This window comes from Dipodomys spectabilis, unplaced genomic scaffold, assembly GCF_019054845.1.
Source record: "Dipodomys spectabilis isolate Male_0828 unplaced genomic scaffold, ASM1905484v1 ptg000181l, whole genome shotgun sequence".
In the NCBI taxonomy this organism is placed as follows: domain Eukaryota; kingdom Metazoa; phylum Chordata; class Mammalia; order Rodentia; family Heteromyidae; genus Dipodomys; species Dipodomys spectabilis.
The window spans coordinates 1469757-1488045 of record NW_024870858.1 but is presented as its reverse complement, the minus strand read 5'-3'; positions in this window follow the sequence as shown (position 1 = coordinate 1488045).

The following is an 18289-nucleotide window of genomic DNA, read 5'->3' as shown; positions in this document are numbered from 1 at the left end:
CAGTCGGGAATTTTGAGAGGTCATTTGAGGAGGTTCTTCTACTGCCCTATAGTCAGCCTGATTGAAACCCAATATATAATGTCCATATTTTTTATTTCTATTCATATGAACACTAGTATCACAAAGAACGAAAAGTGCACATGAAACGAGTGTACCAATCGAACCTAGATGATGGGTAGGCAAGTGCAAATAGATATAAGCAGTAGGACATTTTTATATGTGAGTTAAAAAGGGTAAGAATTTCACCCAGAGTTCAATTCTACTGAACCACAGCACAATTCTCAGGAAGTCTGAAAGGGAAAAGTTAGGGCATGCTGTGGTATCTTCGCTTTCGAAATTTGTTCTTTCTGGGAGCGATCATGTGCGGTGGTGTTCAAGAAACTGAGTAATGTTGACAAAGAAATTATGGTTATTGGGGGGTAGGGAGATGGGAAGGGAAGAGAAGGGGAAAAAAGGAGATGGCAACAATGCTTGTTAAGAAATATACTCATTATCTTGCCCATGTAATTGTAACCCCTATATACGGAATTTTCACAATAAAAAATATGGTTATGTAAATAATAGGATAAGTAGATCCCCAACCCGAAGGCACACTGGAAGCAAGGGACAACAACAGTAGATATACCTGCTTGATGTAAGCTTTCTTTCTTCAGAGGATAAGGGTACTTGCACTCCTGGGTGAGACTCATTCATATTGTCACATTTAGTGATAGGTTCAGTTTATTTTAAATCTTGTAGCATGTACTAGTTTATATTGTTCATTTCTGTCTTCTATCTAAATAACATACATTGTCGTACGATTCTCTAAAATTCAGTGGTTTGGCTTTTGACAAATTAATTGTCCTATAAACTTTGCTGTATTTATTATAATTACAAGCAACTATATACTTAAGTGAAGATATTTTCTACCGATGGAACTGAAGTAGAAATCGCACAATATGAGCCTCAATATTTTCTGACCTTCCTAGGACTTTTACCTTACATATTTCATCAGGACTTGTTAAGTCATATTTCCTAGCTGTTAATCAAGTTGCAAGACCATGGCATATTTTCAGTAAATGATATGATACTGGTAAAGGAATCTTCATAGGTCTACTGGGCTACAGTGGATTATTGATAATTTTGTGGAATATTTTTCAATTAATTAATGCTGTTATCCATAATCTAGAAATATTGTAAAAGTTCAGTCATCAGAATATAAAATGCTCAATTGTTTTTTCTGTATGAGACATTGGTTAAATACAATCAAGCCGACCTTTCTGTTAATTTGGCTATGTTTCCTCAAAATATTCACAAATTAGTTCCATGGAATCAAACCAATAAGCATATACTAATTTCGATGGAACCAAAGTCTAATGAGGAAGTTACAGGTAAGCTTCATTTGTAGCACAAGTCCTATAAAACATCGGCTTTTTACTATGCTGGATGTACTATCTTTCTAATGGTGTAGTCAACATTTCTTGGTAACATGGCATTGTCCTTTCCCTTAAAATGACTGAGTTTAGTAAATAGAGCCCCTTCAGTTTTGCATTTAATCATGCATAAATCTCTCTTCAATGATGACAACTTTTACAGTCATGTTTATACACCAAATAATTTGTTCAATCCTTTCTTCTTGCACGTGTAAGTCCTTAAAATCCTATCCATCCTGTTTCATGAATTTTTGCAATTGAACTGAAGTGAACAAAACAAATCAAAAAGTGGCATAATTTTATTTTCTTCTTGAGGCTTTACAACCATTTGTTGTAATTATTATTTTTTTCTAATACGTTGTTTTATGGAAATAGATTGGTGTCTTCCATATACTGTCTTATATCTTGCTCAAAGTAAAATATGCTATCCTAGAGCCTGAACTCAAATCTCATCTTGCACTTAAATGAGTATTTGTATCTCTCCTGGACATTATGGCTGAGAACATGTTAGCCCCAAAATTTGGTGACAAAATCACGTACTGTCACAACAATAATTGTCACAACAGAAATACAGTTTTCATCTGGAAATCATTTACTTATTTGAAATGAAAAAGAAAATATACAATGACTAAAAAGCGAACTGCTTCCTTTCTAAACACAAGCAATAATTTGAATTGAATGTGATTATATAATTTCAGAAAAAATCATACATGAAGTGATAATCTCTTCTTATTAATCAGAATGTTTTAAATGGAATGACTAAACTGCAAAAGGACAATCCTTCACAAAAGAGGTTTAGTGTAATTAGTAAAGTACTATTTACAGATTCTGGTATCTATCACAACCCCTATGATTAAGCTTGTTATTATTTCCTGATTACAGAATATGTGTTAAGTTCTTTTTCACAGAAACTATATAAATATTGCTTTGTTCTATTCCTTTGGAAATGATGCTCCAGTCCAAAAAATACTCTTTATTTTGAAACATTTCTCCTATGTAAAACTAAGTTTTAATATATAAATAGATGATGAGTAAGATCAAAAATTTTATATTTCTTATCCAATAAATCTGAACAATTCTCTGAAAGGGCATACTTCTAGGTTTCAGGGAGTCAGACAATTGGTCTTCATAATTTCTGTAAGGCCAAAACAAAATTACCTCTCTGAAGAGAGAATGAGATTAGTCAATAGACACTTGAAGTAAAGCTCAATTTCTCTGGCCATAACGGAATTCTAAATCAAAACAATATTAATATTCCATGTTATCCCAGTTAGAATGGCTATAATAAATTGTCTAATAATGACAGAAGCTTGGGCTGGAGTTGTGGCTCCAAATGAAGCCTACCGTACTGTTGGTGGGATGGTAAACTTGTTCAAACATTCTGAAAAGCAGTATAAGGTTCCTCAAAATATTATGAATAGACCTCTCCTATGCACTAAAAAGGCCTTTGTGAAGCTACCAGCACAACTATATTTATTTCAGTATTATTCACAATAACTAAGAAATACAACCAACCCCAATGACCTTCAATAGATGAGTTAGATGAGTGGATCAAAAAATATGGCAAATATATACATTTGTATGTACATATGTATAGAGATAGCAATTCTATGTTTACAACAGACAGGAGGACACTGTCCCTTTGGTTAAGAAATGGAAAGACTTGTAAAAATCATATTAAGTTGTGTAACCCAGTCCCAAAGAAATTTAGGTCCCATGGTTTCCCTTATTTGCAATAATAATATACATATAATATAATCTTATTAGATGAGCTGGAAAGCTCAAAACTGATGCACATATGATCATATAAAATAATGCTAAGTGACATGAACTCCAAAATATGAAGACAAAAGGGCTGTCTTTATAGTTATTGTTTCAAAGGTGCTAGGTGATTTTATTTTATTGTTGTTTCCTTTGTTTGATCTTTTCCCTATGGCATATCTCCTGTTGACACTGTACTAAATTTTGGTACCATACATCTTGTATATATATATTTGTCTGATCTGATGAAGGGAAGGGGTGTAATAAATGACTGAATTAAGAAACAGGATGATATATTTCAACTAGGATAACCACAAGACAATATATTAGAAACGAACTTTACTTCTTCAGAAGGGGTATGCAGAGGAGTGAAGACATTGAGATGGGAAGGGATAGTGGGACATCTACAAGTGAAAATGTAAAATTGGCCAAAAATTACTGTACTCATTGCCTTATTCATGTAACTGGAATCCCTCTGTACAGAACCTTTACAGTAAAACTTTTAAAAAAATATGCTGAATATTTTAAGATTGTGATTTCTTAAAATCCCGGTTGGACCTAGAAGTGCATAAAATTATATCATCTGGTGAAATTTCTGAAATCCTAAATTTTAGAAAATATTCCACAGCCTGTTTCAGATCTTGTAAAGTTTCCCCATCTAACACGCATGCCCACCCCCTCAAAGAAATGTTGTACAAAGCAAAATTGATGAAAACTTTGTACTCGTAAGTATGAATCCACTTTAAACTATATATCTCTAAGTTACTTGCTTTCATTTTCTTATCCCTTGAATGAATTACACCAATATTAATGTTGATAAACTCTCCCTTCTCTTGGATGGACATTGCAATGTGATAGAAGAAAGGAATCTAATTTTGATTTTGGTTTTGGTTTGGGGCTTGCATCTATTTGTTTTGCCTTAGGGTGCTTTCAATTTAAAATCCCCTTGTATGCTTCTTATTTCCTGACGTGTGTCTTCTCATTTCAAACCAGAGTGCATTTGAAAACATTTTCAGGAGGCGATGGAGGCATTGTGGGTATCAATAAATATGAGGTCAACATTAAGATTTGATTAAAGTTTAATTGCTTTTCACTTTTCTGCCTAAATCAATCGAATTCCCTACTTGCGAACAGAAAAAAATGTTGATAGTCCTTTAACACACTGTGTTCACTTTAGCATTGAAGAATTAGTACAATCTAACGTCCAGAAGAATATTGTATGTATGGACTCTTACATCATGCTCATACTTTCAATATTTTTTCAGTAAACGCTATAAAGAACTTAAAGAGATCAAATAATTCACAGTGCAAAATTGTTATATGTGATAAAGCTACCTCTACCACATACAGATTAATTAGATATTTTGAAGATCCAATCCGTTTTATGGTTATCATTCCTAAGGGACAAAATAAATAAGTCTGAACACAGAAGACATGAAGAGGATTTAATATTTACTATACTCGTCAAACTAACAGTAGTTAAAACTGCCCTGAGAAACACTTTCAGATACTTCTAAGGCATAGTTACCTCTCCTAATATTATTAACTTTCCAAATACAACTATCATGTAATTTGGTGGAAGATTGCGAGATCATGCATCTAACGTATTTTCAGGTATTTTCATATCATTTCTTTCCTGTATTTTGGGATGATTAAAACTTGAAAACCCGAATTTTTGGGTAAGTCTGTTTGGATCAAAATCAATTGACTAACAGAACCCAAATATTGTTTGATTAATTCATTGTAGTATGAGGTAATAAATGTGTGAATGTAATAACAGGCGTGATTTCAAACATAAACATCGATATTAAAAGTTCAAATACTCCTTCCCAATGTACTTCAGTATGCTTAATTTCCAGTGATAGTCATTAGGGTCATTATGTTGTGATTTCCACAAAGTATTTCCTTGAAGAAGGGATATATATATTGCTTCTGTAACATTAACAATATATGCCAACAAACAAAAGGCATGAACTATTAAGAAAAAGGAGTCAAGGAAAGCAGCTCTACCTTTCTGTCTTTTTCAGAGAGTGATGCACAACCTAAATATACGATATCCTTTTGCTTAAAATCAATGTAATAATTATTTTTCAAAGTTGGTCTTTTTGAGAATGTTGGATTAATTGTTTTGATTGTTTTTTCTACCTTGAGTCAAAGATAAATTACAATCTTTTAATATACATTTAGGGGAAATGCTAAGAACTCTATTACTTGCATGTTTTCAAAATATTGATTTGCCATAAGCAAATGCTACCCAAATTTTATGATAGCATACATTCCCATAAAATATTTAGGAATCAATTTTACAACTGGTTTAATTAATTACTAGTTGCTTTTGCCATAAAGTGTTCATTGTGCATGAATCTAATGTCATGTACATCTTTCTTTCTGAAATTACTTATTTTTTGATTGTATTGCACTGAAAACCTCCTTTTGGGTGGACTGGCTCTTAAGTATAATTTCTTTTTCTAAATCTTATTTTCTTGTAAAGATCCTGTACACAGGAATTACAGATACATGAGTAAGGCAATAGTACATTATTAGTAAATCATTGTTACCTCTTCCTTTATGGTTGTCTCACAGGCCCTCCCTTCTCCAACTCCCACTCTTCCCACCCATCCTTTTCTGCATTTGAAGAGGTCAAATTCTTTTCCAATATACTCTCCTTTGGTACCATTGTTGCAATAGGTCATCCTACATCCTTTTTTCAGTGCTTTGTTATTCCCCTTCTCCTTCCTAGATTAGACAAATATATATACTAGATACAGCTTACAAAAATCCTTTGAGGTGCCAAAGGGGATATATCATAATGTAAAAACAAATAAGGGAAACCAAAAAAAGCACATAATAAAAACAATAACAACACAGAACTGTTGAGTCGATATCTTGGATTCATTTCACTAATCAACATCTCATATGGAAATATGTTCATAATCTTTGATCTTTTCAGCTCATCTGAGATGATTATCCTATATGGGTACTAATTACTGCAAATAAGGGAAACCATGAAACGTAAATTTATTTGGGACTACCTTACATAACTTAATATGAATTTTCCCCAGGTCTTTCAATTTCCTAAAAAATTGGCATGTCATTCTTTCTGTAGTAAGCATAGAATGCATATATATATATACATATATATATGTATACACACACACACACACACACACACACACACACACACACACACACACACACACACCATATTTTCTTGATCCACTTCTCTACTGAAGGTATTATGTTTGCTATCATATCTTAGGCAGGGTGAATAGTACTGCAACAAATATAGATGTGCTGATAGCTGTAGAATGGCCTTGTTTGTTTTCAAATGGATAAATGCACCTAAGTGGAATTGCTGAATCATAGGGGATCTGTATATGTAGTCTTTTGACAAATGTGCATATTGCTTTCCAGAGTGGTTGAATCAGTTTACACTGTCACCAATGATGGTCATATTCTCTTCTGGAACTGTTATTAATTTTCTTGGTCAAGACATTCTAATGTGGTGAGGTGGAATCTCAATATTATTTTGATTTGCCAGTTTTTTTTGTTTTTGCCAGCAAAGTTCAGTATTTCTTCCTGTATCTATTGGACATTCTTACTTCATGTTCAGAGTAGTTCCTTTTTAAGTCTGATGGTCTGATTGTTTCTTTGAGGATTTGTTTTTGGAGGAATTAATCTTTTGAGTTCTAAGTATAATTTAGATATGAGGCCATTGTTTGGTTTGTAGCTACTACCAAAGGTGTTCTCCTAATTTTTGGATTATCTATTGTTCTTGCTAGCTGTGTCCTTGGCCATGCAGAAGCTCTAGAGTTAGGTGCAATGTCATTAGTACAATTTCTTTTTTATTTGTTGTGTTTCTGGGTCTATATTAAGAATATTATAGACTGTGCCAAGGAGCTGGTGTTTCTCTTGTTCTTTCCTGTAGTGTTTTTAACGGTTCTGCTTTACCTTAGGGGTTAAGGGGTTATTGTTCCATTTGTAGTTGAATCAGGTGCAAGGTGATAGATAAGGATCTAATTTTAGTTTTCTACAATGTTTATACAATTTTCCATCAATATTTACTGAAGAGAATGTCTATCTTCTATTTGCTGGTTTTGGCTCCCTTATTGAAGATTAGGTGGCTATAGTTCTCTGGTTTCATTTCTGTTTCTTCGGTTCCATTCCATTGGTCTTCAAATCTGTTCTTGAGGCAGCATTAAGCTCTTTTGTTTATACAGACTTGTCATAGAGTTTGGAGTCTGGTATTATAATTCCTCCAGTGCTGTTTTTTCTGGTAAAGATTATTTTTGAGACTTGGAATCTTTTCTTCTTCTATATGCATTTTTGGATGGCTTCTATTCCATTGAAGAATGAGGTTGGAATGAATAGGCATTGAAGTTGTAGATAGTCTTTGTCATTATTGTCATTTTCACGATGTTACTCTTCCAAATCCAGGAGCATGGGAAGTGTTTCCACTTTATTAGTTCTCTTTTAATTTCCTTTTTCATGTTTTGAAATAAATTATATTAAGTGAAGTAAGCCAGGCACAAAAAAATATAGGTCCCATGATTTCCCTTATTTGCAATAACTAGTATAAGTCAAGGACAAGCAGAGAAGATGAAAATCACTGTATTTGACGTTGGTGCCCTGCACTTAGTTCGGGGAGGGAAAGCGATATAACAAAATGCTGAAACAAGATATATTTTGACCCATTGTAACAATGAAGTATACAATACACTGTTTTGAAAATAAACTATAAAACATGGGGAGGGAGGGTAGAATAAGGGAGGTGGAGAAGGAAGGTTTGGCAGGGGAAACACAAAGGAGGAGGTAACAGTACTCCAGGAAATGTATTTGTACTTTACTAATTTAACTGCACCCCCTCTGTACACTATTTTCCTGTAAAAAACACAAAAAATGTTTGAAAAGAATTAGTGTGTATTTCACATTACTTTATTCACTGTTTTTCCATATAAATGTTAAAATAATTGCATTGAATGACAAAAGAGGCACGTGAACATGATCGCCTTAAGAAAATACAAATTTTTCCAAGGCTTTCCATTCTTTCTGAAGGAGGCATAGAATTGCATTGGGTATATATACTACATTTTCTTAATTCACTCATCTATTGTGTGTCATCTGGGTTAGTTCTATATCTTAGCTATGATCAATAATGCTGTAATAAACGTTGCTGTGCTGGCAGCTTTAGTATGGTCTTCTTGTTTGTGATCATTTGGGTAAATGCCCAAAAGCGATATTGCTGTGTCATAGGCGATCTCTATGTGGAGCCTTTTGAGGAACTCCATACTACTTTCCAAACTTGTTGAACAAGTTTCCACTCTCACCAACAATGAAGTAGGGTTCCATTATGTCTGCATTCCCTGAAGCATCTCTTGTTAGAATTTTTGATTGTAGCCATTCTTACTGGAGTGACATGGTATCTCAGTGTTGTTTTGATTTGTATTTCTTTTATGACAAGAAGAGTTTGAGCATTTCTTCATGTGTCTATTGGCCATCTTTCTTATCTCTTCAGATAAATTTCTATGTAAGTCATTAGCCCACATATTTATTGGGCAGTTGTTTCTTTGAGGATTTTTCTTTGGGGGAATTATGTGAAGTAAGTCAGGCCCAAGGAAACAGTGGTCCCATAGTTTCCCTTATTTTCAATAACTAGTATATGTCTGTGACAAGCAGAGAAGGTCAGATAAATTGATGCTTGGCGAAATACACCCCAAGACAAGGACTTAAATGGTTTTTCTTTCTTTCTGTTGTTTCTAACATATTTATAAGATGACTTTTTGTTGCTTTGTGTGTCCCCCCCAAGATATAACTGCTGTTTTCACTGTATTTGATGTTGGTATAATTTGTGGAGGGGAAGGGAAAAAACAAGTTCTTTAAATAGAGAAAATAGGGGTTTTACCGTTGGGGGAGGGACATACAAAACAACAACTGAATATCTTATAAATAAGTAAGAAACAATAGCAACAAAGGAAAAACACACTGAGTCCTTATTTTGGTGTTCACTTTATTTAATGTCAACTTACCTGAACGTTTCTGATTGTCTCATACATATATTAGTTATTGCAAATAAAGAAAACCATGGGACCATGGGCCATGCTTATAGGGATACATATAGAACCATTGCAACATTTAGATGTGCAAGACTTTATGTCGAAAAACAAACTTTACAACATTGGAGTGGGGGTGGGACAAGTTGAATGGGCAGGGGAAAGGGGAGGTTGAGGTGGGAAAATGGGAAGGGATGGTAAGGGGAAACAAAGGAAGAGGCAGCAATGCTTGATAAGAAATATACTCATGAACTTGCCCATGTACTTGTAACACCTCTGTATGGTATTTTCACAATAAAAAATTATCAATAGGTAGGTAAAAAAAGAAAAATTGAACAAAAATGATTTCAATATTAATTTGTAATTTGTCAATATTGGCTTGGAACCTGGTGACTTAGGGAATCCTATGTCTTTTCTAGGTGTTTAGGAATGTAAAGAGAACAGAACCATATCCACATGTCTGCACATGTACTACAAACCTATCAATTTATGTGTCTATGTGGAAATTTATGAGAATTAAAAAGTGTATGTACCAATACTCTTCTTTTTCACGGAATCTTATTGTCAAGGTGATAGACAGAGGGATTAGAATTATGTATGTATCACCGAGTGAGTACATTTCTGGTCATATGTAATTACCCAGTGATCATTTCTCCCATACTTTTCTTCTGCCTCAAATCTCCATCCACTCCCACCAGATGTAAATTTTATTTCCAACGTGTTGTTTTGTCATTGGTGTTTTTTCTCGGTTTGCTCTTTGGCCTTAGTCTCAGGTTTTGAGGTTTCCCTTCCCGTTTCTGATTTTCATTAACTTATATGTAATGCAAAGTATACCAAAATCAAATACCATGACTACATGATAAAAAATGCACTTACCTTGCTCACATAACTGTAACCCTTCTGAATAGTACTTTCCCAATAAAAAAAACTTACAAAAATGGGAAAATAAAGAAAAACACAAGTAAAAAGAAGTAGCTTCGCATAGTACATTTTTTAAAAAAGCAACAAAGATAAGCCTTGGAAGTCATTTTGCTTAGCCTAATCTTCTATAATCATATGTTTATTATTATAAATTTATTGTGATACTGTCCTGAGACTAAAGTGGACGTATACCAATTTTTGCAAAGAAGACAGACCTTTGATTGTATGTGTCTTTTGTTCTGGACCCTTCAATTCATATGATTGTTTCCAAGTCTTTCTATGTCCTTAAAATTGGGATTATGTAATTCTTTATTTTAGAAACATAGGAAAACATTGTGAATATAAACCATATTTTCTTTATCCATTAATCTATTCTCAGGCATCCTTGTTTTCCCTATGGTAAATAATGCTGTAAGGAACATGACTTTGCCATTCTAAAGGAATGCTTTGAAATCTCATGATTTCAAAGTCACATGATTTGCATTGATTTTATTGACAGAGCTGTTGAGAGTTTCTGCATATGTCTTTTGTGCCTTCTCAATTCCTCATCAATGAAATCTCTCTCTAAATATTTACCCTTCTTATCTTATGGTGGCTTTATAGTTTTGAAGTTTTTTGGGGAAGTCAACTTTTTGAATTTTCATTATATTTCAGATAAGAATGTTTTCGGTTTCATGGCTATTAAAGAACTACTCCAAGTCTTTTGACTTTCTATTTACCTACTTAACGAGTCCCTTGTCATGAAGAAGCCCTGCAGGTTCAAACATTGCCATTTGTATAACCCTCTTTTACTTGATGCATTTAGGCTTTAATATTAAGAAAGTTTCAAAGTCTTCTAAGGAGGCCTAGTATTTCTCATATTCCTTCCCGTCAGAATATTTTCCTTTAACTTCAGATCTTTGATTCATTTGGAATTGATGCTGACAGAAGGTGATATATAAGTATGTAACATTATTTTTATGGCTATTTAACCAATTTTGAAAGAATTGGTTATAGAATATAGCTTATTCATTTTTCAGCATTTTCCCTGCTTAAGTTTGAACTTGCCAAGTGAAGTTACCTTTTTTTGTTACTAGTGACACTTATATTCTAGGTACCAGGGTATATATCCTGTTTCAGTCTAATAGAAGATTGTAATAGTTTAAAAGCTGTGTACATATAAACATACAAGATTAGGTTAAGCAAAATAAACTGCAAATTATGGAAACAAGAGGTCCTTCAATTTTGGTATTTTTCTTAAAATACTGTAAAGAACTATCTCTCTTTTTCTTGTATTTTTAACTTTATTTACCAGAGGGTTTTTTCCTTGCTACAGCTCTATTTGATTTTGGTAGCCTGTTGTTGTATTCACATTAATCTAAATAGGTCAGGGAACGGGAACAACAAAATCTTGAGATAGAGGTCACAGAATTAACCAATGCTACAATATTCCTCAGAGGACAACATGTTGGAAGGGACATTAACAATTAGGGAAAAAGAGATTTGAGGCAAAATAAGTGTGAGAAAAATGAGGGATATGGCAAAATATGATAAGAAAAGGATTCATTGCCTTACATACATAATAATCACTTTATACTTCACATTGACAGTAAGAATTAACTAAAAAAGAAGGGTGTTGTTACATACACTTTTCTTGATTTGCTTAAATTTACTCATTGATATATATATATATATACAATACATATATATATTATTCCTTACACAGACATGTGTTGATAGTTTGGGTCTCTTTACTTGCTTACTGAAGTAGAAAAGGCACAGGTTTCCTGAGTCCACAGGTTCCAAAGTATCCTTCAGAAATTAATGCAGAATTCATTCTTGCTCTCTATTTCTACAGAAAACCAATATATATTTCAAATTACACAATAGGTGCACAAATGTGACCATAATCAGAAATTCTCCGATTTCAACACCAATAATTATAAGACAAATTCTCAAATTTTTAACTCTCTCATCTGTCCTCAAATAATTCAACTCCTCTGATTTCATAGAAATCCCAACAATTTTTGTCAAGGTGGATTTTCCTAAAATATACATCAAAGAATATTCCATTTTCCATAAAGAATTATGTGGATGACAGTGCCAAATTAACTATAAATATGTGGGGGCCAAATTTGCATGTGGCAAGTTGACAATGAAGATAAAGTCATTGAATATGGTTTCATGAAAGTGCCTTGTGTTGTACTCGACAGTCACAGCCTACTTTTCTTGGGACATTGTAAATATATATTATGAAATTACTAAAGATGCATATCTTCTTGCCCTATAAATATCACATTCTATGCACAAACATATCTTATCTTCACCTAACGCATTTTGTGCACTTGTATTTTCCTTGCCACAGGCTTTGGAAAGAACTCACAGTGTCCTTCAGGTGAGATTACACATGGTAATCATTGAGATGGATGAGCATCTTGTATAGTAAAAAGTACACATCAGAATTTTGGTTGAAAAATCCCGTCTAAATTTTCATGCCATTCAATATGGAATTCATGTAAGATTAATATAAGGAATAATGTGTCATTAAACTTTTGTTAAAGATTTATTGGGCTTTACAATTATTACAATAAATGAAATGGAAGTTGATAGTCACAGGAAAACTTGAGGAAAGTGAAAAATTAAGTACAACTTGTTCTCTTTAGGGAAGCATGCACATTTGGACGTAATAATGGACGTTTCCTTACTCCTACCTTACCAAATCTATGTGGAAACTGACATGGTGAGTTGCAATGAATATAAACACCTGGGTTTAATTCTTGGTTCAAGGAAAACAATGTGTACTCTAATGAAATTTGAAAGTTGGAATAGGTATTAGAAATCAAAACGAATTAATTCATTGATTGAGCTTCACAATGTATTTATAAATTTAAAATGTAGGTAAAGTAATGAGAAATGGTTTCAACTCATGTTTTGTTCAATGATGATTCCTGCAAAGTTGTAAGAAAAAACAACATTATTTTTCTTTCTGTGAAAAAGACCCAAAGATATATGTCTGTATTCTGCCTATAAAGAACAAGGAAATTGAGTAGTGGTTGGTGAGAAATGCAAAAACTAGTAACAGTAATTCTTGTCAAAAGTTTCATGCTTCTTTTCACTTTTAGTTCCATTAAAACTTTGTCACTGTATACACAAATTCTCTAAATTACTCTTTGGTTCTAAGGTTCTTCAAACCTTACTCTAAATTTTTCATTCAGGCTCAGTTATACATTGGCACAAGTTCTGAAATATGTCTCTTATGAACTATTTATGAATATTTTATGCATCCACGAAAATTAGAAGAGATCTTTCAATGGTTGTACTGGAAGAATATCTACAGTGGATATACTGTACAACTTTATTGCAATGAACACAAATCAACATGATAGTTTGATCTCCATTTCAATATTTGTGAAGGAATGCCTAAAAACAAAGCACACAGAGTGATTATAATTCATGAGATGTATCCTACCAAAGCTACATGCTTAAAGTTAGACAAGCAAAATATCAAGGGATACCATGCAAATACTTTCAGTACAATTACAACATTGTGACATCACTCAAATAAATAAAATCCTTTTACATTCTTATATGCAGGCAAAACAAATACCATTGTGAAGTGATAGTCACATTATGAAGTGTTATCTCGTAAATATCTTCTCCAGGCAAAAGAATATATAAATGTCACCTGTCAGTATGAACATGGAAATATTGGACTTTATGAACATGGAAACGATTGTCATTAACTTACATTACCATTTCATTGTTAAGAATATTTTCTCAAAAATGTATGACTTTGAGAATTGTATGCCAGAGGCAAACCACCACTTGGAGCATTTGCCTGGGACTGAGCACAAGGTAAGAGGCTTGAAAGCCATGACCCAATCATGGATTCAATCCTCATTACCAAAGAAGCAATACAAAAAATACATGGCACAACCTGTGATTAAAGTTTATCATGATTGAGTAAAATCAAGTATTGAAGGTGGGCAAATCTCCTAGTTTTAAATTCCAAAAATCATAGTAATGTGCTCTGCTTCACCTTATGGGTGCTGAACAGTGTAGGGAAAAATTGTGACATCATTTCAGTTTGTACACATACACCCACACCCACACACTTAAACAGACACACAAGGATCTACAAATGGATAGGTAATAAAAATATCTGATCATGAACAGAAATCTTCTCACAGGTGTATAATTAAAAAGACAGAGTTGATTAAAACCTTAATTGACATCAGCAAGTAAGCTGGTATCCTACATTGTCATAGATTCTATTATCAACTCACAGATTGCTAGTTTCATCTACCTTTAAAAGCCAAAATAATTATGCTTTTATAACTAAGACATATTAGATTAAGGGAACAGGATTAGTATTACCATGGAGTTACATTCAGTGTTCTAACAACCAAGGAACATAGAGAAATATCACTGCCCCTCAAACATGACTGAGTTTCAAAGAGAAAATGCAAGATGGTCCAAATAGACAGTGAATAAAATCTAAATGACACTTATTTCATTTAAATTAATTCAAAGATTCTGGAAATACCCATGAGTATGGGGCATTATTTATACAAATTGCATGTCATTTCTGTCTCTGGTTTTTGTTGGAGGTTTTCATTGGGCTTCAACTCCCAGGCCTGTTCTCATCAAGGCTAATGCTCTACCAATAAAACAACAATTCCACTTCCAATTCTCAGGTGATGAATTATTGATGAGAGCCTCATAGAGGCTCCTGGTGTGCTACCATGAAACCTGATCCTCAGATGCCAGTCTCTTAGAAGTTTCTAATTGACCTGTATCAGGCTTCTTTTCTCTGTTATCCATACTGTATTGAAGGCATTTTTTGGTCTATTAGTAACCATAATTTTTCTCAAGGATCATACTCTATAACATTCCATTTTGAGGGCTTCATTCCCTAAATGAAGCTGAGAAAAATCTTGACTTTATTGATTTGTAATGACAGCCTCATGTGTAAAACACTTGAGACGTTTGAATTAACACCATTGTCACCTGGCCTGGCTCAAGTGTGGTTTTCGACCACAAAAATCATTTCCCATGTCCTGTACATTTTCCTCTGCATGAAGAAGGATGCTAATCACGATAACCACAAGAATAAACATATTCTCTTGATCAAATACTGAATTGATCTGCATATTTTGAAAACAGTATGTGATTTAGGACTCTCTATAATCTTCATGAATAGGAAAATGGTCATCCTTTGTAAGGATGAATTTTTACAATAGTGTTAGTCTCCTCAAGTAGCAGTTTCTTTGCTCTCTAAACTGCCAAGTCATCCTTCAGACAACATTGAAATATATTTGACATACAGCTGACAATCAAATACATTTTCTTTAAAATGCTTATTACCTTTTCAGGTATAGAATACTTGAAGCCCCGCCATTATATCCAACTTACATATAAACAATTTGCTAGTAAGTTGAATAAGCTTGCTTTTTTATTCAGTACTGACCACAAAGGAAATACTTGAAAACATCAATGTATCTAGAATCCATTGTCTCACTTACAAAATGATGTGGGCCAAAATATTGGCAAGCAACACAAATCACATGATTCCAAATGGAATAAATGCTTATGAAGAGTACCTGGCAAGACCAATTACTGTTCATTTTTCCTGTATTTGCTCCATGCCTTGTTAGTAAGAGAGAATTCTTATTTTAATATTCCATAAATTCAAAGATACAATCTATTCTGGGACTATATAAGTACAAATATATCCCACCAGTTACAATTCTTTAAGCAATCTCATAAATACTCTCACTCAGAGATACAATAACTCTTTTACTTATACATTTATTTTGATTTTCCTATCTTCAAAATATTGAATGTTTTCATATTTCATACAGGAATATCAAATTAGAAATCTATATATTTATGGGTGGTTTAACATTCACTCTAAATTCATTTATTTAATATAGAGCTACTTAATATAGAGCTACTTAATCAATTTCAGAATGAAGACATAGTATGCACCCACATGTGAATACATTGATTAATTTCCAGTTAACATACTCCCATTCACAATTTCAGAATTGATGAGATGAATGAATCCTGAAACCATGAAAATGGGAATAAAAATATTTGTGTGATATATCACTGTCATCCACTCCTTCCCTGATTGAAATTGATTATAAGAGAACGAGAAAAAATATATAAAATAAACACAGAACAAAAATGGAGCAAACATTCACATACAGTAATTCTGTTTTGAAGTAGGTTGGGTGATGACATTTTGTATTGGTCCCAGTGAAATTACACTTGAAGTTTGTCATGAATCATAGGGTCAACAGATCATACAGAAATTCAAATCCTATATTATAGTGAAGAAAAATTATGGGTTTGGAGACCAGAAAGTTTATTCATTTATCCTATTCTTACCTTTCAATTTTGACACAATAGGGTGTCCTAGTAAAACCACCGGTGATTATAGAGCAGGCATGTGAATCCAGAGCACCTTGTGCCCCAGAAGGTTCACTGGTATGAACAGACACAAGGATTCCAAGATACACATTAACAGTACTAGGAGTCCTCACTATCAATGCCACAGGTGCAGTAGCAGAATCGCCAGTACTGACAGACACAAAGACCCTAGGATACAGATTCACAGTGCCAGGTGCCCCTAGTACAGATAACGCATATGCCTGAAGAGAACCGAGGGCTCCAGAGTGAAATTCCCAGCTCTGTACTTCAAGTTGAAGGCCCAAAGTTCAACGCCCAGGCCCAGATTTCAATCCTCAGACCCAGATTTCAAGGACTTGGGTCCCAGTTAACCTACCAGCCTATGGATCATGTCCCAGACTTTGAGTTCAAGGCCCAGGTTGTGAGTTCATGCCCAGGTTTGAGTTTAAAGGCCCAGGTTGTAAGTTTAGGACACAGGCCCAGTTTTAGGCCCACTTATGGGTTGAAGTCCCAGGTAAACAGTTCAATGTCCAACCATCCAATTTGAGGCTTAGATTTTGAGTTCAAAGTCCAAGCCTTTAGTTCAAATCACCGGCCCCAACTTAAAGGTCCATGTTCTCAATTCAAATGCCACACTGAGAGTTCATGGCTCAGTCTCTGAGTTTAATTCCCAGGTTTTAAGTTCAATGTTCAGGCCAAATGTTCAGTCTAGGAGTTCAAGTAATAAGCTTTGAGTTATATAGCACAGCTAAGAGTTTATGGCCAGGCCAGTAGTTCAAATGCCAAGCCAAAAGTTCAAGTTGCAGACCAGGAATTCAAATCCCAGGCTGAGAATTCAAGTACCAGGCCATGAGTAAAAATACCAGGCTAAGAATTCAAGTCACAGGTGCTGAGTCCAAGTCCCAGTCCTTGAGTTGAAGGGCCAAGGCCACTGTCTAAATCACAGGGCATAAGTTCTGGGTCTAGGTCCTGACTTAACTGCCCAGGACATAAACTCAAGTGCCAAGACTGGGTAAAGGCCCTGGCTGTGAATTTAAGTTCTAGGACCCATGTTGAAGTCCCAGGTTCCCTCTTCCTCTTATAGTTCAACATTGTGGGATCAAGGCCCAAGCTGTGAGTTGAAGGCCAAGTCTTTGAGTTCAAAACCCAGACCCAGTCTATGAGTTCAAGTTCTAGTTTCCAATTCAAGTTTGAGGTACCCAGTTCCAGGGCCAGATTACAAATTATATGCCAAAGCATTGAATTCAAGACCCAGGCACAGACATCAAATCCTAGGCATTCAGTTTAAGTAGCAGACCAGGAGACTAAGGCCCAGACCATGAGTTGAAGGGCCAGGCCCCAAACTGAAGCACCACTATCCCCTTCTTGCTAAGTTAAAGGTCCAGGACCCCAGTTCAAAAACCAGGATATAAAATCAAATCACAGACTGTCAGTTAAAGGCATTGAATTCATGGCCCAGGTTGGATGTTCAAGGCCCAGACCTAGGATTACAGCACAGATTGTGAGATAAAGGCCCAGACTGTCACTAAAAGACCCAGATTGTGAGTTCAAGGTTATAGGCCCAGAGTTTCAGCCCTAAATATGAATTCTATTCCTAGGCCCCAAATTCAAGGCTCAGGCACCAGTTCAAAGCCTGGGTTGTGAGTTCAAAGCCCAAGCAGGATTTCAAATCCCAGGGTCAAGTTCAAGGTCCATGAAGCATTTCAAGTACCACCCCATGAGTTCAAGCCCCTGGCTGTACGTTCGAGT